The sequence below is a fragment of the Vulpes vulpes genome, chromosome 16 (assembly GCF_048418805.1).
Source record: "Vulpes vulpes isolate BD-2025 chromosome 16, VulVul3, whole genome shotgun sequence".
In the NCBI taxonomy this organism is placed as follows: Eukaryota; Metazoa; Chordata; class Mammalia; order Carnivora; family Canidae; genus Vulpes; species Vulpes vulpes.
In genome coordinates, this window is record NC_132795.1 from 51,220,146 (window position 1) to 51,240,696 (window position 20,551).

General features: G+C 56.0%; 1 long non-coding RNA gene across 1 annotated transcript in view; it reads left to right on the plus strand.

The window, feature by feature from the left end:
* LOC112934067 (uncharacterized) overlaps positions 1–10,060 on the plus strand; it is a 68,668-nt gene extending 58,608 nt beyond the window's left edge. The window contains exons 2-5 of the long non-coding RNA XR_011998012.1: positions 5,865–5,946; positions 6,436–6,660; positions 8,025–8,247; positions 8,548–10,060. This is a non-coding gene — a long non-coding RNA (uncharacterized lncRNA). The remainder of the gene's footprint in view (positions 1–5,864; positions 5,947–6,435; positions 6,661–8,024; positions 8,248–8,547) is intronic.
* Positions 10,061–20,551: the final 10,491 nt, after the last annotated feature.

Here is a 20,551-nt window from a genome sequence, read left to right on the forward strand (position 1 = left end):
TGTCTCCTAACACCAAAGTATCCTTTTTACGTCATCCCTGCTCCTACCCATGTGATTTTGATTATATTCCTCTTCTCTCTCCCTTCTCCTCCTCCCGGTGGGGTGTCTTGAATAATGGTTGTAAGGACAGCAGAGCAGAAGGGCCCAGAGTCCAGAGACACCAAAATTTCACTCCTAGGTTTGCCAGTCTCTCATGAGCTGTGTCCTTGGGTAGTTACTAAACTCTCCAATGCTTGGGTTCCTCACTGTCAATGGGATCACCTCTACACGTGCATGCATAGTGTTACTGGGATAGATGAAATCTTTATTTCATTTTATTTTATTTATTTATTTGAGAGAGAGAAAGAGAAAGCATGCATGAGCAGGCAGGAGGGGCAGAGGAGAGAGAGAATCTCAAGCAGACTCCATGCTGAGTGTAGAGCCTGATGTAGAGCTCGATCTCAGGACTCTGAGATCATGACCTCAGCCGAAATTGAGAGTCAGATGCTTAACCGACTGAGCCCCTGGGTCACCCCCGGGATAGATGAAATTCGTGCAAGATGGCCTCTATGACGATTGTCGTGAATAATCCTGAATCAGCTCTCGGCGCAAAGAGCCCCCTCCATTGGACTATCAGTGTGTCCAGAAGGGTCACCGTGAGTGATTCTATGCGATGCTGAACAGGTGGCTCTGGCCAGGCGCACAACAGCCCTGAGGTTGAACCCTTGCAGTCCTGCGAAGCCTGGAACCCTCCTTCCCGTGTTGATACCCATACCTCTACCTATGGCTACGATCTGCTGCAGAAAATCCCAGGTGTTCCAACCGTTACACGTTTCTGGTGATCGACTGCAAAGGTGAAGGTTGAAAGGGTTTGCAAAGAAAATACTGCTAGTCCTCTCTTGGTTATGTGTTTGAGATGCAGTGGAAAATTCAAGATGAGATGGGAAATGTGTAAGTGCCCGCGCAGAGCCCTCCATGTGTTTGTTCCACACGGAACTCCAGGTGTGCCTTCAGGCAAAGATATCAGGAATGAGTCAACACAGGTGGGAATCCAGGCTCTTGGGTGGATTGGGTGGCCTTCTCGGCTCACAGGGACGGCCTTCCTGCCACAGCCCTGACACCCAACAATGGTCCCCAGGCCTGGAAATGTGTTCTGTGGCCTACCTGACCACTCACCCCTGGTACCCCCCCTTCTCTCTGGGGCTAGGAGGATTACGTGGTCATCACCAGCCTTCTTCCGCCCCCAGTCCCTGGTGGATACAGGAAGGTGGGGTCCACCACGGAGCTATGATGTAGGACCCAGGTCTTAAAGGTGGGTAGAGGTTGGCTGGGCAGGAGGAGGAGAAGGAAAAAGGAGTCAGTACCACGGGATGCTGAGGAGAAAGTGCAAAGACCTGGCACATTAGGGGCAGCTGGGGAAAGCCAGAAGGCATATTTGGGGGGTGGCCAAGAGGTTGGAGAGGTGCCAAAAGCCAGACTCAACTCAGGGCCCCTGCTGGTGGGCTCAGCATAGGGTGGCATCTGACATCCCCCGAGACCAGCAGCATCTCGTCCAGCCACTGACTGGCACCCCTTGCACCCTGAACAATGCTCAAGTGGACCACAGTCAGGCCTGAATTCAGGAGGCCCCCACCTGTCCCCCCACCACACACCTGCCTTTCCAGCATTGAGAAAGTTGCCCTCAGCTCTATGTGTCCCTGCATTTTATGCTGAATGTGCATCCTTAGCTCTCCCTTTGTATCTCTCTCTGGGGGAAGCTGGCAAAGCAGAGGCCCCTGGGGTGTTTTTATTTTCCTGGAAGCCGGGAGGACTAATGTGTGCTATGCACTTTCGTGTGTGATCTTCATAAAAGCCGTAACTGTGTTATTTAAAAACCAATTTCCTTTCCTTTTAACCATGGCAAAGTCACTGGTCTTCATTCAAGGACTCCAGCCTCTGAGGTTTGATGTGGTGGATGGGTCGCAGGGAGAGAGAGGAAAAGGAAAGATAAAATGCCATTTGGGTGTCGAGACCCACAGGGAGACACCCGGTGGCTAGCGGGGAGCCCTGAGGGAGTCTAGGGTGAGCTTCAAGTTAAGGAAATGTTTGACGTTACCCTCTGAGCAAAGCTTCCCATGGTCCAGAGCCTTGGGGCAGGGCAGACGGGCTTGGAATGGGGGGGGCGGGGGGTCCCTGGGAACTACTGCAGGAGTCCCGTCTACACCCTCCAATCCAGTAAATGCTCCCTGAGGCTCCTCTGACACTTCCTGCGTGGCAGGGGTGGGGCCAGGATAGAGTTGGATCACAGCCAGGTGCACAGAGTGATCTGGACTTGCAGGATCTTTGAATCCTAGATTCAGAAGTCAGAGCCTGTCCCCGTCTCTTGGCCACTTGAAAGGCAGCTCCTCGCAGGGCCTTAGGTGCTTGCAGGACCCAGCATTGGCCTTGGCCTCTCCCAGCACCTCTCTCCCAGCACACCTGGCTGTCCGCCCCCCTGCTCCTCCTTTCCCCGCATCCCCGAGTCCCCCACCCCATGCTCTGCAGCCCCAGTGTCTTCCATGCTGGGCCCCCAAGCATGGAACACCTGTGCGCCTTTTCCTCCTTTTGCTCAGAATTTCTCATATTTCAAATCTCAAATTAAATGACACTTCCAGGGGCGCCTGGATGGCTCAGTAGGTGAAGCGTCTGCCTTTGGCTCAGGTCATGATCCCGGGGTCCTGGGATCGAGTCCCACACTGGGCTCCCTGGTCAGTGGGGAGCCTGCTTCTCCCTTTTCCTCTGTGCTTTCATTCTCTCTTCCTCAAATAAATCAATAAATAAAATATTTAAAAAAATAAATGACACTTCATGGGGCACTCCTCCCCGATCCCTGGATGATAGTGAGCGCCCCCCTCCCCCCGCCGGGGTTACAGAGCCCGGCTTGGCTGACTGAGCCGCAAGTGGGCATGACAAGGAGGCACAAGACGAGTGTGAGAAGGATGGACAGCAGCTTCCCGGAGGCCTCCAGGGAGGAGGTGGGGAGTGCCTCTCAGTGGAGCCAATGGCGTGTTACAGAAAGCGTGAGAGGCAGAGGGCACGGAGTGAGCAGACAATTTTGAGGCTGGCCTCAGGGAGCTAGCGGGGAGCAGGGGGAGGTGACCGAGGGCTGGGTGGGTCTGACGGGACAGGGTCCATCCAATAAGCTGTAGTGGAAAGCATTTGATGCACCAGGCTCCCGCCTGGGTTCGCCTCTACCCTCAAGGGTGTGGGTGCAAGCAGAGGGCAGTCAGTGTCCCTGGGGCCTCCCCACCGAGGACTGATGTGTGTCGGGGGAGGGGAGATGGGCCGACTGGCACAGGGTGCCCAGGGGACCTCTCCCCGGAGGCTTGAGCAGGAGCTGGTGCCCAGAAACCTGGAGATGGTCCGGCCAGCCCCGGGATGGGCTGCATCTGGGGGCTGGGGAGGAGCCAGGTCCCTGCCCACCGGGGCTTTGCCCTAAACAACCAGGCCAGGGTGGCTTTGGAGGGGAAGTTTGGAGGCAGGGAACCAGGACTGTCATGCAAGCCCGAGGTGCCTGCTGGTGAGGCCTGGCCAGAGGAGGTGGCAGGAGTCCATGGCTGCACATGCAGCTCAGCGACAGTTCAGGGCTACAGGGTGTTAGGGCCAAGGTGAGGCCAAGGGTGGCCAGTCTGGCAGAGAGGAGAGGCTCAGGCTGGGCAGGTGGGGGAGGCCCCAGCCAGGGGGCCGAGGAGGGGGGCCAGGGAGAGGCACACTGGGGAGGCTGGGACCCCAGACCCTGGGGATGGGGGCAGGAATGGGGACCACGGATGTGGTGACCCTGAAGCATCCTCTTTGCCTTCCACAGTGAAACTTCCATGGTTCCTGGATCTTCCGCAGCATCACCTTTTCCTCAGTGCATTCCTGGCCAGGAAGGTTTTTTATTTTTTTCCCTGTGGGGTCGGGGGAGACCAGTAGATGTGTGAGAACAGCAGTACCAACTCATCCTGTCTGCTCTCGGCGCTGTCACAGCTGTCATCCTCTCTGACAGCCTCTCAGGGGCAGGAGGTGCAAATATGCTCATTGGGCCATTTGACAGATGACTGAACTGAGTCACAGAGAGAAGTTGGGGGCCTGTCCTGAAGTCACAGAGTGGGCGTTGGGGGAGGCAGGACCCGGACCCCGAGGAAAGGCCTCCCGAGCTCAGATCTGTCTCCCGGGCTCACTGCCCAGCGAGGTCCTGAATGAACAAGCTGCTCCCAACAAGAGACCTCCATCCACTGGTGCTCTGCACGGGAGCTCAGAGCCCATCATCTTGGGGTCCCAGGCGACAGGTGACATGCAGGCTTCCCCACTGCACACCTTGTGAGCGAAGGCTTTCACGGCGCCTAAAACAGTCCCCCATCCCGCAGGAAGGAGGCTCCAAATATGGGGGCCTTGGGAGGAAGAAGCTGGCCCCAGGGGTGTCTTTTCCCACTTATAGTCCCCACCGCGATCCTAACCTGCAGGAAGCTTCCAGGCTGTTTCCCCCTTGCAATGTACCCCACCTCTGCACACCCAGAAACTCCTTCCTTCTGCGTGAAGATAAAGGGCACTTAATTAAGATCAGACGTGCTTTTGCCACGCTTTGAAACTTATCACCCCCGCAGGCTAATAATCTTTATCGATCACCCCTTTCTTTTTTTTTTTTAAGATTTTATTTATTTATTCATGAGAGACACAGGCAGAGAGAGAAGCAGACTCCACACAGCGCTGAGCCACCCAGGCTGCCCTTGATCACCCCTTTCAGGGCAAGTAATTCGCTCTGGGAGACAGTGGCAGTGTGAATGTACCTGATTTACCTGAAATGGCTTTGAACTTTTAAAACGTCCCCCTTGGGCAGCCCTGGTGGCGCAGCGGTTTGGCACCACCTGCGGCCCAGGGCATGATCCCAGAGACCCGGGATCGAGTCCCATGTCGGGCTCCCTGCGTGGAGCCTGCTACTCCCTCTGCCTGTGTCTCTGCCTCTCTCTGTGTATCTCTCATGAATACATGAATAAAATCTTTTAAAAAAATAAAATAAAACGTCCCCCTTTAACTGCAGAGTTAAAAGAGCTCAGAGTCCTTACAGTGATTGTAATGACTGCTGCTGTTTAGTTGGGGCCAATGATGCTCTGGACGTTTCACATCCATCCTGGCTGCTTCCCAGAAAACCTCTGCAAGCCAGGGATTATGACCCTCTTTGAAAGAGAGAGAAACAGAGAGAAAGAGAGAGCTGTCTCATTAGGGAAGTAGATCTCAGAGAGGCTAAATAACTTACTCAGGTTCACACAGCCGGTCAGATTTGACGTAAGGTTTGAACCAGACCTGTCTGCCCGGACTTCCTTCATTGCCCAGTGAGGTTCTGATTCAAGGATCTGGGAGCCAGGGAAGACCTTCACCTTGTCCTCCACCCCTCTGGCTTTGTAGGTGAGCACGCCCACCCTCCGAGGGGAGATGGGGATGGCTGCAGAGTTCTAGGAAGGGAAGTAGTGGTTCATTTCCACCCCGAGCTACGCAGGATGCATACACAGGTTTTCGTTCTTGCAGGGTATCTTTAGCTGAGAGACATCAAACATTTTTTATTAGGATCCGAGTGGCCACGGACCTTCTTAGAAGCTGCCCCTTCCATGTAACAGGTTCCCAGATTGATCCTGGGTCTAACTGGGGTAATCTGCAGGAAAATGCACGTCAGGACATACAAGTTTATGCAAAGCAGTGGTGAGAACAGATGCATGGCCAGAGCACAAATTTGTTATGGTCTTTAACCGAATAAAGAATTAGAGTATAATGTGATTGAATTGCTTTTGAGTGGATAGTGAACAGGGAATAACTAAGGAATAGCTCAAGTATATATTGATTAAAATGTTTAAAATCCATCTGTCTCATCAAAATCTTTTTTTTTTTTTAAGGAGAAAGCTTGTTGTTATGAATGAAATGGAGTAACATCAGGAACAAAGGAAGAGCTAATCAAGCAGCTCTCCAGATCAAGAGGTATGACAATAGAGGGTCTCTCTCAGTTGTTAGCATGGTGGTAAGTTATCTGGCAAAGGAGGCAGGCAGTGAGGTATCTGAGTCCCTAACTGCCCCCAGCTCCAAGCAGATTGTGGGGGTCGGGGTGGGCAGGAACTGGAGGTGGAGCTCACTTCAGGGGAATAGCTCCATCGCGCTGATAAAGGGACAGCTCTGAGGGATCCATTGTGATTGAATAAAGAGCGTGGGGGCCAAAGGCCCACAGGATGGTGGCATTCCGGAACTGCAAGAACCATCCTGTTGATTGGATCTGATCCGTGGTTTTGATAGATGAGGAAGCCCCATCTGGAGAGGTTGAGTGGCCCAAGGTCATTGTGTAGTAAAACATTTGGCCTTCCCTGAAGAGAGTTCTGGCTTTTGTCCCCAGCTTCTGGGAGATTATCCCTAAACCCTAGGAGTTTCCTGAGAATGACAGGAGTGTCTTTATTATTCTTGGGGGGTTTCCCTCAGAGCACCCACCCCCAGCAGTTTATGAGGTTCAAGAGGTGGCTCACGGTGAGCCTCTGGGACCAAGAGGCATCAGCCCAACCTGCAGGTGGGGGCTGCTGGAGACGGAGTTCAATCATGGGTATTGGCTGCGGAACGAAGCCCCAGCAGGAAGTCCTGACACCCAAACTCGGTTGAGCTTCCAGATTGGCAATACTCTGTGCTTATTGTCACCCAGACGCCAGGAAGGTAAGATGCTGGGAATACAATGGAAGCTTCGGGTTTGGAACTCTTCTGGACTGCCCCACACGTCCCTTCCCTTGACTGGTTTCCATCTATATCCTTTCCCCATAGGAGACCACTACCATGAGCATAACAGCTTCCAGGGCGTTCTTCTTAATGAATAATCAAAACTGAGAATGGTTTGGGGAACCCCTGGACTTGGAGGTGGTGTCAGAGGGGAGCATGGTCCCATGTGGACAATCCCCTCACACTGTGTAGCTGAGCTGAGCTCTCTCCCCAGGGTCGGGCTGGGCAGTCTTGGGCAGACTTGGCTAAGTCCGGGCAGTTGCACAGTGAGCTTTGACGGAGTCAGACCAACTCAGGAGGCAGAAGGGCCCTTGAGGTGACAACGAGGTCAGTGGTGGAAGGAGCAAGCAGAGGTAGAGAGCTTTGTAACAGGGACTGAGCAGTCGGAGGACAAGAAAACCGGAGCCCAAACTGGGAAAGAGTTCCCACATTTGTAATACAGAGGGCAGCCAGGGGAGCTCCCCTGGAGAAAGCCCTAGAGGGTGGTCCAAGTCCAGAGAGGGCCATGTGGAGATGGAAGGGACCTTCACTTTGTGAAGGCAGAGGTTGGGGATGGAGGGGGGGTGGGGCTGCCCGAAAGACCCTGGAAGCAAGGGAGAGCCCACACAGCTGGGTCCAGTCTTCACCCCAGATCTGGGTTCTCTTGTGAGTTGGTCTCCTGTGGCTGCTGTAATGAATTATCAAAAATTTAAAAACAACACAGGGGCACCTGGGTGGCCCAGTCGGTTGAGCATCTGCCTTGGGCTCAGGTCATGATCCTGGGGTCCTGGGATGGAGCCCCACATTGGGCTCCCTGCTCAGTGGGGAGTCTGCTTCTCCTCCTTCCTCTGCCCCTCCTCCTCCTCCCCCCAGCTCACTTACTCTCTCCATCTCAAATAAATAAATAACATCCTTAAAAAAAATTGAAAAAACACAAATGTATTGTCTTCCTTTTCTGGAGGCCACAAGCCTGAAATTGGTTTCATTGGATAGAGCCAAGGGTTGACAAGGCTGGTTCCTCCTGGGGACTCCAGGGGAGAATCAGTTTCCTGGCCTTTTCAGCTTCTAGTGGTGGCCTGTCCTCCTTGGCTTGGGGCCCCTTCCTCCACCTTCTAACTGCTCCCATCTCTGCCTCCCTCTTATACAGATCCTCGTGATGACTTGGGGCCCACCTGGGTCATCTGCAGGAGGCCTCTGCCGTATAAGGTCACAATCAGATTCTGGGCCTGGGACGTGGAGGTCGTTGGGGTCACTGTTCAGTTTCCCCCTCATTCACCTCTCCCATGCCTGTATCTCACTCCACTCCCCTCATCCTCTGAATGCAGTTCAAGCCACCTGCTGCCGGAAGCCCCCCTGGATCTCCAGGCTGCACACTGGACACGTCTCTTCCTGCTCAAGTCCGGGCTGCTGGGCCCCCATCCCACTCACATGTACCTGCAGCCTCCACCCCAACCACTGAGTTCAGAGTGGTGACCCTGCATCTCACGGTTGGATATCCCACAGCAGGAACAGAATCACTGTTGGATGACAACATGTCATCAGATAAAGGCAAGTCCTGCTTCTCTGGTGGGGAGGATGCATTTCAAATCCAGTGTCTTAAGGAGCAGGGAATTTGCGACTAGAATCCCCCTGGGGCACTGGGACAGGGCTTCAGTCCCAGCAGAGTACAGGGGCAGCCCGGCTGCCAATAGAAACAATGTCATTAAAAGACACGTTGCAGATCCGTGGGCCTACGAGAGGTACAGTGGTTTATCGATGGAGATTTAGAATAATGATAGAGAAGAGTTGCTAACGTATCTGCCAGCCGGTTGTGCATGAAGATTCTGGGGGCTCTCGCTTCCTGTTCAGATCCAGGAACCAGCCCTCTGTGTTTCTTGTCGAATGCACCGATCCTGGGGAGTTTCATGCCTCCAACAGCAAGAAAAAGGCAGTGACACTGTTCTCACCCGCAAGGCCGTGGCTCCTGTCTGCACTGAGACCTTTCTCCTCTGCAGTCGCCCAGGACCTTCTACTCAAGACCGGTCCCATGAGGACCCGTGATGGTGCATCACCCACTTGACTCCCCTCCCCAGTGGTCCTGGCTCCAGGACTCTCTCAGAGGTTGTCACTCTGCTCTGTGAATGATACTCATGCCGACATCTGCCAGAGGAGGCACAAAACGATGAATGACAGCTTGTTTTCTGCTCGTGTTGATTTTGCCATTCTGAACTTCACAACCCGGACAGAGCCATCTCATCTCTGTCAGTGTCTCCTGAAGGATTTGGGCTCCATCTCTTTCACCGCTGACCGCACCTCTGCCTCCTGCACACTGCCACCGACAGGGACAATGGCCGAGGAGCCATGGGTAGAACAAGAAGAGAGGTCCCTTTCACACAAGGAGGGGCTGTCCCTCGGCAGCATGGTCTATGACTCACCTGGAGGAGCACGGGTTCAGAGTATTGATCAGGGGCATTAGAAGGACCATGGGTGTGTGGGGCAATGAACCATCTGGAAAGCCCTTGGAGGAAGTGGGGTAGCCCTGGGCAGGACCCTCTGACAGGTGATGCTGTAGACCAGAGATGGCACCAGTCGGAATGTGCTCAGGCAAAAGCCAACGCGTGGTCCCCACACAGCTCAAGCCCAAGGGCTGGCAGTGGACCATCAGTAGCCTGGAGTCCTCCACTAGTTTAGTGTCCGACATGAATGGGAGTCACCCCAAAACCAACACATCAGCACCTTCCATCAGCCTGCAAGAGAAATACTAAGCTGGCCATGGAGCCCCAGAATAATCCCATAGACTCAGGCCTGGAACTCCTTGGGGCAGCTGGTCAACCCCATGTGCCAGCTAGAAGGTTGGATAGCACCCAGAGGGGGGAAACAGAGGCCAGGCCCCACACGGGACGCTGTCCAGGACTGAAGTACCCCAGCCAGATGCCAGGATGCTCCTCCACCCCTTCCCTGCTGGTGAGGTCGGTTCCAGCCCTGGCAGGTGACTTAGAAAAATGCAGAAGGGAGCAGTAAGAAGCGCAGGCCCCACGAGGCAGGGGTCCCCTTGGCCCCAAGGCTCTAAGGACGGTACTGACTCTGGGCCTCCATGCCCTCATCTGTCACTAATAAAACCACCGGACCGTGTCAGGTGCAGGTCAGCTAAGATTCTGAATGCCAAAGAAGCCCACCAATGCTCAGGCATGCTATCGACAGGAGATGTTATTACTCGGACAGTGTTTCAGCTTGTACACACAGAGGGGTGTGAACATCCATTCTGGAAAATCACTAGGACAACACAGAGTAAAAAAAAAAGCCAACCCAACAGCTCTTCTGATAAGCACAGACCAGCAGTGGGAAGTGGAAAAATAAAAATCTCTTTCTTAGAATCCTAAAATTTGTTTCTTTGGTGTTACTGGGGATTGCACCACATTTCCTCGAAGTTCTTTCCTGGAGCTTTCGTTGCAGAGTGGGGGTGGGTTTGTTTCCTGCAGGAGAAGAGTGATGGGGATCAATGTGAGCTCTCAGGTGCCCAGGGAAGAGGAGGCAGGGGGCAGGAGACGTGTGGGGAGGAAGGAGCTGCAGCCCTGAGCATTCACATGGGGAGGTGGGGAGCGGGCTGTGGGGAAGAGGGGTTTCTGAAGTTCAGAGGGAGGTGCAGTCTTGGTGAGTTCTTGGGGAAGGCGGTGGGAAGGGGGGGTTAGAGAGAGAGAGAGAGAGAGAGAGAGATGTGCATGGATGCGGCTGGCTGGAGGGTGGGCAAAGAGGCTCTCAGCACTGGCTCTGCAAGTGGAGGCCTCTCAGCCCTCTTGGGGGGCCTCCTGACTGCCATTGTCTGTGATGGAAAGTGCCAGAGGAGAGCAAGGTCACCGAAACACGGGAGGGACGCCCCAGGGGTCAGCTGGTGTGGACAAAGGGGCAGCACCTGTAAGTCCCTTACCCACCCTACACCGGCCATCCCCATGCTTGCCCCTCTGATAGGGGTTGAGTAGGACACTCGGAAGCAGGCTTCCGGGACACCGCCAGGGGCCTGCTTGCTGGGCTTGCCTGCCTTCTCCAGGCCTGGGCTCACCCCGCAGCTCACTAGTTGAAAAGAGGTAGACGTTTGGAGCATGCAGGCTGCATGGGGGCCTGCAGGGACTGCCTTTCTTTCTTGCTTTCTTTCTTTCTTTCTTTCTTTCTTTCTTTCTTTCTTTCTTTCTCCTTTCTTTCTTTCTCTCTCTCTTTCCTTCCTTCCTTCCTTCCTTCCTTCCTTCCTTCCTTCCTTCCTTCCTTCCTTCCTTTTAGAGAGAGGCAGGGGGAGGGGCAGAGGAATTGAGAGAGAGAGAGAGAGAGAGAGAGAGAGAATCCTCAGGCTGACTCCCCACTGAGCATGGAGTCTGACTCGGGGCTCAATCCCAGGACCCAGAGATCACAACCTGAGCCAAAATCAAGAGTCGGCTGCTTAACCAACTGACCCCCCCAGGTACCCCCTGGCAGGGAGTTTCTAAGTGCCCTGACCTCTTGGGAGGGGACACCCCGCACCCACCCCAGCCCCTTTGAGCCCATGTCTGGTCAACCAGTTGTGTTGGCAGAGGGGGACTTTTGGGAAGAAGCAGGGCAGAGTGGCCCTGGGCCCCAAGTGCCTTTGGGTCCCAGCCCCAGAGTTCATCCTGGCCCTAGGCTGGCAAAAGCCCTAAGGATCCTGGGAGGGACTGGTTTCTCTCTAGGTGAGTGTGGGCCACAGAGTCAAAAAACTCCCCCAGGACCGTGTGTTCTGTCCCCACCTGAACTTCCGTGTGTCTTGCAAGTGCCAGGGGAAGAGGAGCACATATGAAGCTCAGAGGCGCCCCCCACCCCTGCCGCCCTTGTGCCTAGTGGGGAGAGCTGGGAGTCTTAGCACAGACCCCCTGCAGCTGCTCCTTGTACTTCCCCAGGCTTCCATCCTCCCTCCAGTCCTGCCTTCAGCTTCTGTGCTGAAGTCCCCCAACCTTGCAGAGGGCATTTGCCTTTAGAGGGTGCTGGGGCACACCTGTCAGCATCTCAGAGGGTCCCAGCGAGGGCTCCCCACCTTGTTTGCCCTGGTCCGTGAAGGAAGGCCCTGGCCAGAGTGAGCAGGGAGGAAGAGTCTGAGCCTCAGTGACATGCTGCCCCACAGTAACAGCCCCCTAACTCTGTGCCTTATTATGTGTCCTTCCACCCTGTGTCAGGAGAGCTGGATGAAAAAAGAGTTGGGGGGCCACCTGACACTGGACCCACAGCAAGCCATCCAGACCAAGTCCAGCTCAGAGGTCAAGGGGACACCAGTGGAAGGGACCAGAGCCCCCGGGGAGGTGGGGACGAGTCCGAACAGGCTCAGAGTTATGCAGGAAGGAAGGTGGGGGGAGGAGGGTGAGAAAGAGGGTCCCCCCCACCCAACCTGCCTGTGCTCACACTCACATGCTCTGTCCACCCTTTCATTTGCTCCTTCACTCTTATGCTCAAGGACCACCGAGCTCCTCCAAGGGGCCAGGTTCTGTGTGGAGGAGCCTGCTCTGTGCAGGACAGTGGGGGTACAGGCGACGGCGTGAGAGTGCATGTGATGCCCAGGCAGGCTGTGGACGGGTGGCCAGTGCCACACCAGGGCCAGTGATGTTGAAGCTGTGTTTCGGAGGATCCATTGGGAACCATCACAAAATCTCGCCCAAGTACTGGGGTCCCCTGGGACCTCCCTCTCACCCCCATGCCAGTGACATCCGTCATCTATGTGTTCCACAATCCAGGGCTCAGAGCCACAGGATCCCCAGTCGAAGGCTGGCTCGGGGAATGTGCCACCCGGGCACTGGCACAGTGTCTGGTGCTCGGAGGCGCTGTGGTTGGCTTAATGCTCTGCTGTCGCTGCCTTGCAATTTCTTTTTTTTTTTTTCTTTTTAAATTATTTATTTATTTATTTGGGAGAGAGAGAGAGAGAGAGAGAGAGCATAAGTGGAGGGAAGGGGCTGAGGGAGAGGGAGAAGCAGGTTCCCCACTGAGCAGGGGTCAGGATGTGGGGCTTGATCCCAGGACCCCGGGATCACGCCCTGAGCTGAAGGCAGATGCTCAACCACTGAGCCCCCCAGGTGCCCTGCCTTGAAATTCTTAACTATTTTTGGACAAGGGCCCTGTACTTTGGTCCTGAGCCCCGCAAAGCACGTATCCCGTTCTGGCTGGGCAGTAAGCCCTTACCTCCAGCAAAGCCACTTACGAATGTACTTCATAGTTTCTCAGACAATTGACACAATTTTACTTAATATTTCATTGTCTTTTCTGGCCCACCCGCTCATTGGCGTTATGACTGCCCCTGGGAATAAAGCTTCTGGCAACAGAGAATGTCCTTGTAAGATGTTCTTTATATTAAGGGAGGCAATGTCGTCAATGAAGATTCAAACACGGGCACTCTACGAATTAGGGAGTGATTATCCCCATTAAGAAGAGGATCTCATTTTTAGGAAATGATTCCCTAGGCCTTTCCTTTAAATAGCCAGCTTTCCCAATGCATTTTTAATGTCCCTTAACGTATTAAAAATTATTTACATGCCATTTTTCTTAGCTTGACCCACTCGGTCCCGGCGGGCCAAGCTCCCACCTGGAGGGATCACACTCTGGAAATATGAGTCATCCCAGAGAAGCAGCACCTGGGGAGGGGTCGCCCGCCTTGGGGTGAGCTGAGCAAGAGGGGCGATAGGGATGGAGCCCAGGGCAGTGTCCCCCCTGCCCAGAGAGTGGGAGATGTGTTCCCCAAGCAGGGAGACAGAGCCTCCCTGGTAGGAGGCCTTAAGGGTGGGAGCTCCAGGAGGGAAAGTGAACGGGGACCCTAGGAGGAGGCCAGGTGGTGTGTGGCCTGGCTTGCTGGAAGGAGGCTTTGGGACAGGCTCAGTTGGTGGCAGCAAGCAAGGCTGTCAGGGCAGCAGGGGGCAGGGGAGCGTCACCCCCAGAGCTGGGTTCCAAGGGGATCATTGGCTGCAGCAAGAAGGCAGGTCAGGACCCTACCAACCCAGAGTCACTGGCCGGCTGTGAGCAAATGACCTGGAGAGCAGTGTGACCCATCTGGGGCAGAGGCACTGGGTGTCAGGGACAGGGACAGCTCTGAGAATCATCTCCAAGGTGACCCCGGACAGGGGACCGAGGCCAGGATCTCTGGGGCGAGGCAGGTGGATTGAGAGCATCCAATCGTTTCTAACTCAGGCCAGAGCTGCAACGAAGAGATGAGCCTGGGCACGAACGCATGACACAGGGACCCAGTGGGGACGCGAGGTCCAGGAGAGAAGGCCGGGCCTGGCACACGTCAGGGCCTCAGCGCTTGTTCTGCACTAGGCTGGGCCCGAGTCCACGACCGGTTTCCCTCCTTTCCTGGCTTCACTGCCCTCGGGCCCAGCCCAGGCCTTGCCATAGCTTGGTAGCAGCTGCAAAGCCTGTTTCTCAATAAGTGACACTCAGGGGCTGGTGGATGGGCATGTGGGTTTGAGGGACCCTAGCCCACCCACTGGGATGGTTGGGGAAGCCCCAAAGGCAGGGAACACAGTTTGTCCTTCTATACGACTGGTGTGCAAGCGGGACCTGCTGGTGACCCAGCCCCTGAGAGCAGGACCTGGGGACCAAAGGCAGAGCGGACGTGCTCCCTGTTCCATTCACACCCGGGAACTAGGGCAGGAGGGGAGGGGTGTCGGGGGCAAACGGCTCCAAATGGCCTTGGTCAGAGACAGGTCTGGGGCAGCGGGGACAAATTGTGTCTCCAGTGTCACCACAAACCTCGCTTTAGGGCTGCAAGGTAGGAAGCACGCATCAGTGGGTCAGGACGGTGCACCTTTTATTTCTGGCGGGTGATGCACTTCCCTCCAGCCAGAGTCCTGGTGACCAGAGCCCCCCAGATGCCAGCAGACCCGCAGCGACGTCTCTTCATCTGGGTCGCAGAAGCACATCTGGCCACAGCCAGCCCCTCTTCAGAGACTCTGGAGGGCTGGAGCATCGCTACCCTCTGAGGGCCTGGAGGGCACTCGTGGTGGGGCTGTTTCTTCTCTTTTCCATCCAAAATGCTTACTCTGTGTCCACACCGGGCCCGCTGAGTGGGTCCCTCGTCTACTCCCAAGCTTCATTTCCCCATTTAGCCAGATGGGGGGAGAAAGAGGCGATGGCCTGTGGGGTGGGATGGGGACAGCAGGTGGGTTTGGGGGACATAAGGCTTGGTCTGGGAAAGTGAGACAGGCGTGGCCGTGGCTGCAGGGAAAGGTGATGCTGCACCCCGGGCCATGGCTGAGACTCCCCTCATTTTACAGATACAGAGCCTGAGCTGGGGACAAGGAAAGGAGCGTATGGAACATCGCTCGGCAATGTGGGTGCAGGTGTAGGAGGGAGCCTGTATGTCCCCAGCCCCGTCCCGGGGTGGAAGGTGTGCGGGGCCTTGAGGCAGCAGAAGCCGGGTGTGGTTCCGCCCCGCACCCCTTCCCCCTGGGGCCTCGGCAAATGCTTCACCACCTCGAGCCTCAGTGTTCTCACCTGGAGGGCGAGGGGGGGCAGGTCCCTCCAGCTCTGCCCCCCTCTCATGCCACTCCCACGTGAGGACCAAGCCACGAGGTACATGGGCAGTCTGGCATGTTCCAGACCTAAACCCACGCGGGCCTCCCACGGGGTCCGGCCGGTGCCCTGGCCCACCTGGATGGAACATGGGGACCTGCCGCTTCGTCCGCTAGAAGCCCCTGAATGAAAGAGGACAGGAAGAGCAGGTGCAGATGTCTGTTCCCAAGGGAGACGGGTCTCCCTGGCAGACTGGAGCGTTCTCTTCTACTCTCACTCCGTGCCAGGTCAAAGAGACCCAGGATGAGCTGCCAGCAAGTTGCTGGTACGACAAGCCCCCCGTGGCCAACAAGGAAAACAGCATCTACATGTGGCCCAAGATTAAGGCTATTAGAGGGGGCGGGGGCCAGCGTGCACCTGTTAGAAGCGTTCTGCGGGGTGGCCTCCTGGGACTGCAGAGGGACCCGGGGGGTTGAAATGCCAGTGCCATTCAGGAAATTTGCAGACTGTGGATGGGAGAACCAGCTTCCAGAACAAATGCCTCTTCTTCTTTGGGCCAAGCAGAAAGGGCCCTGGCGTAGAGGCTCCTGTCCCTGTGCCCGTGTGACCCTGGGCAGGTGGGGGCTCCTGTCCCTGTGCCCGCGTGACCCTGGGCAGGTGGGGCACTCCACTCACTCCCCGGTGCCAGGTGAGAACCACAAAGCCTCTGCCAGGGGTTGGTAGCGATAAAGGCCTTCCTGATGCCAGTGAACACAGAGCTGTGTTTCGGTCAGGGACTCAGGGCCGCCCGGCCCCCTGCTGCTCGTTGCTGTACTCCCTCACCCCACACGGGGCCCCTGGAGGTGGATTCGGTGGGCGGCTCAGGACTTCGACTGTCCTGGTGTTCAGCCCCGTCCTCCCACAAAGGGAAACAGAGCCTCTTTTGCATGAGTCCCTCTAAGGGACCAGGCCCGCTGCCTGCTTGGATTTGCTGTGCACCGGGGGCTGCTGAGACTCAGAAGGGTACAAAACTGGCCCATGCTCACCCACCTCATGTGGGGAGGGCTGTGTGTGACGGGGCCAGCCCCAGCCCCGCCCTCTGCTCCCTTGGAGAGAACACCAGCATCCTGGGGGTCTCAGGATCCTCGGCAGGAAGAGGAGAGAGAAAATTCTAGAACTCACCCCCCCCCCCCCCCCCCCCCCCCCCGATCCTCACCTCACGGAGGCACTGAGTCCTCCTAGAGAAACTAAGGCTGCTGCTGTCTCAGGGCTTCTTGGCTTCCAGGCACTTCGCATTTCAATGGCCGCTGCAGTGTGTGGCTGTAAGGGCAGGAATGGTCACTGCCTTCGGAGGGGGTGGTCAGCTGGCCAGGTCCAGAGAACAGTCCAGTCTCAGGGCAGCTCAAAGGAGGTCTGGCGCCCTGAGCATGCCCTGTGCGTGCCCTCCCTGCCCTCTCTCCCACCTACCCACCCACCCCAGCTCCCCTCCCTTCCTGGCCTCTTTCCTCCCCCCTTCCACGCGTGTATTTGGAATTATACTGTGCGCAACCTATACGAGGAGTCAAGGTGGCCTCTAACAAAACAAATATAACGTAACTGCTAAACTGGAAGGGAGAACAGAAGTCAGACGTCACGGGGAGAGCACTGGTGGGTGACTAGTAGGCTCTGAGTGCCGTCGTCTACACCCGGGAAGCAAGGTCCCAGTGCGGATCTGTGGAAGGGGCTGTGTGGGGTGGAGTTCGGGGGCTGGGAGACTGTCAAGGTCCCTCTGGGCACCCTGGCCGCCCTGCCATTTCCACATGGGGAAGCTGAGTCCCACGGGCGGGGTGTGTCAGCATGAAATCGGCCAAGAGGCCCAACAGCCGGATCTTTGGTGGTACGTGCCTCATGGGCAACCACGTAGGGACACTGGCAGAGCATGATTTCGGGGGGCAGGGGTGGCGTCCACAGGGGTCTGCTCTGAAGCCAATTGCAGTCTTAGGTCTAGAGAACAGGGCGTCAAGTCTGGGTCAGCGGCGTAGGTGCACCGGTGGCGGTTGGCAGGGGTGTGCACTGCCGGCCACTCTCGGGCTGGGGTCCACCAGCACCCATGCGGCCTCCGACTCTGGTAAATCACACTTAACCCGAACCTCGTTGGGGGATTTTCCTCGGTCTCCTCCTTGGGCTTGTTCTGTGAACTAAAGGAGAAGGAAGTTAGGACACGTCTGAAAGGTGGAAGGGCCCCCGCAGGCTAAGGCGCCGGCAGGTGCACCTGCCCTCGGGTCAGGCTGCCCCTCCCCTGCGGGCCAGGTACGGTGGGAGCACCTTGAGGATCCCGTCCCGCTTTGCAGCCCTTCACCCCGGGATTTGGGATTCGTCTTCATTCTCCCTCTGCGTGCGACCTGTGAGCACGGCCGCCGCCGCCTCCAGACCCCTGGGGACCCCTCGGGTACCTGTGGAACGCGCTGACTTCCCCGTTGGGTCTGTTCTCCTGTCCCGATGCGCCTTGTCACGTATCCAGTATCATGCGCAGAATATTCAGAAGGAAGGACTTTAAATAACTTAAGAACCACCCAACATCTCTCGTTTCTTTTAATAAACAAAAGCACCTCCCTCTCCGTTAAATGTAGTGCAGACCGTCTCCATTCCCGTTCAGGTGGAGGAGGGAAGAAAAAGGACGCTGTCATAGGATAACGTGTTGCATCCTGCGCTCTGGGCTTCTCAAATTTTGAGCACAAGTCGCAGAGTTCGGCTCCACTGTGGGTCATTGCCCACGAGGTCGGACCTTCCTGAGAGGCCCTCCTCCCGAAAAAGACCCGCTCCACCTGCGGCCTGTGGCGGAGACCCAGGTGTAATCAAAGGGCTTTGAACCATTTTTTCTTTATCTGAGATGAGCTTCAAAGTCTCTGAACTTTGAGAGTTTAGTTGGATTAAACTGGCGGGATCTGTCTCCATGTGTAGAGTCAGGAGGGGTGCGTGTGTGTGTGTGTGCGTGTGTGTGAGTCTGTGTGTGTATCAGTGTCTGTGATCGTGGGTCTGTGTGTATGTGTCTCTGACTGTGTCTGTGTGTCTATGTGTGATGTGATTGTGTCTGTTTCTGTGTGTGATGTGTCTGTGTGAATCTGTGGGATTGTGTGCATGTCTGTGTGTCTGTATGTGATCGCGTGTGTGACTCTGTGTGTGTGACTACGTATGTCTCTGAGTGATGTGACTATGTGTCTGTGTGTGTGTGACTCTGTATGACTATGTCTGTGAGGGATGTGACTGTGTGTCTGTATGACTGTGTGTGATTGTGTGTATATCTGTGTGACTGTATGTGTGTGACTCTGTGTTACTCTGTGTCTGTATGACTGTGTGACTATGTATGTGTGACTGTGTGTGACTGTGTGTCTGTGACTCTGTGTGTGTTGTGTGTGCATCTGTGTGGTGTGTGTGACTGTGTGTCTGTATGACTGTGTATGTGACTATATGTGTGACTGTGTGTCTATATGACTGTGTATGTGACTCTGTGTGTGTGTCTGTGATGTGTATGACTGTGTGTGTGACTCTGTGTCTATATGACTATGCGTGTGACTGTGTGTGTGTCTATGTGATGTGTGTGTCTGTGTGATGTGTGTGTGACCGTGTGTGTGACTCTGTGTCTATATGACTATGTGTGTGACTGTGTGTGTGATATGTGTGTCTGTGTGATGTGTGTGTGTGATGTGTGTCTGTATGACTGTGTGTGTGACTGTGTGTCTGTGTGATGTGTGTGTGACTCTGTGTGTGTAATTGTATGACTGTGTGTGTGATCTGTGTGTGTGTGTGACTGTGTGTGTGTGTGTGTGTGTGTGACTGTGTGCGTGTGCGCACCTGCAGGGCCAGGGCCCTGGGAGTAGGGTCCCTGCTGCTCTGGACCCGGGATGGTCTCCCCGGGCTTGCAGGCAGGAAGCTTCCAGCCGGGCACCCAGCGAACAGGTGCAGACCCCACACCCCCTGCTGTGCTTCTCCTCAGAGAGTCCCCCCACGGACCTGGTCAACTCCGGATCGCGTTTATGGAATGCCTACTGTATACCTAGGGTACCTACTTCGTGCACCTGCTGGAAGTCCTTTCCAAACCCCTCAGGGAGACCCACGGGGCACAGAAGGTCTGGAGCGGGTGCGGGAACAGCCGGGACGGGGGCAGGTTGCTCCAGTGGAATTTCGCTCACGTGTCCAGGTGACCAGCGGCACAGTTCAGGCCGGTCACCCTTGTCACCCCGACAAGGGAGGAGGAACTGTCTCTGGTCCCGGTGCCTCCTGTTCTTCTCAGGTATATTTTTACCCCTCAGACTCTATTTATAAACTTCCAGGTGCGATGGGCACTCAGAGCTGCAAAGGCGCCCGCACCCGGGGCCACCCACCCTCCTCTTGCCCCGGGCCCGTCCAGCACGGCTGCGAGGGTGGTCCACCCGCAGAGACCTGGGCAGGATGCCGTCCTGGACGCCAGACAGACAGACATGCACCCAGATGCCCAGATGCTCTCCCAGAGTGGGGAAAGTGACCCCGATGGTGTGGGGCCCAGAGGAAGGGAGAAGGAAGCCTCCTGACCCCGGGAGCGGCCGTCCAGCAAGCACTGAAGGGGGGCCGGGGCTGTGAGGGACCGCCGCCACCTCTCTGCAGCCCCGCAGACAGCCCGGGCCTCAGAGGGAGGAGCAGGGCCCAGGACACCGCTCAGGGGGTTTGGGAGGGTTTCCCTTGTATTTGAGAGATCAGAACGCCCTTGGAGGAGTCCCCGGACCACTCTGTGCCTCGGTTTCCCTATCCGAAACTGGAGAGAGAAAGAGAGAGACAGGGAGGGAGATGGAGGGACCGAATGACACCCCCTGGTGTCTTTCCCTCTCCTTACGAGGGCCCCAGTCCTGTGGGATGAGGGCCCCAGCCTTATGACCTTAATGACCTCCTTAAAGGCCCCCTCCGGTTACAGCCACATCAGGGCTTAGGGCTTTCACGTGACCACAGGAGGACACAGACATGCCGCCCACAGCACGGGGTCAGCCAGTCTTTGGCTCACAGCATCACCGGGATGATCAAATGACTCACTTCAGCAATCACTGGTCCCAACACAGGGACACATAACAAATAATCAGGAATCCTTCTAACTGTCATCACAAAAAATTCAACATTGCAGAAACCAGAATGAAAGTGAACCACTGACAGCGTTCTGTCAAGTGTCGCCTTGCAGGGGGTGCGGGGTGTATCCAAGGCAGAGCCTCTGGGGGCCAGCTCGGAGGGTGCCCAACCTTCCTCTGGGTGCGGGTGGGACCGGGGGTGGGGTGCGTGTATCCTGGGACGTGCGTCAGGAGACAGCGAGAGAATGCTTGCAGGTGGACAAGGGACAGGTAGGAGCCGGGACCAGGTCCCTCCAGAGTCACCCCCAGCCGTGCGACTTTGGCCTTTCTGA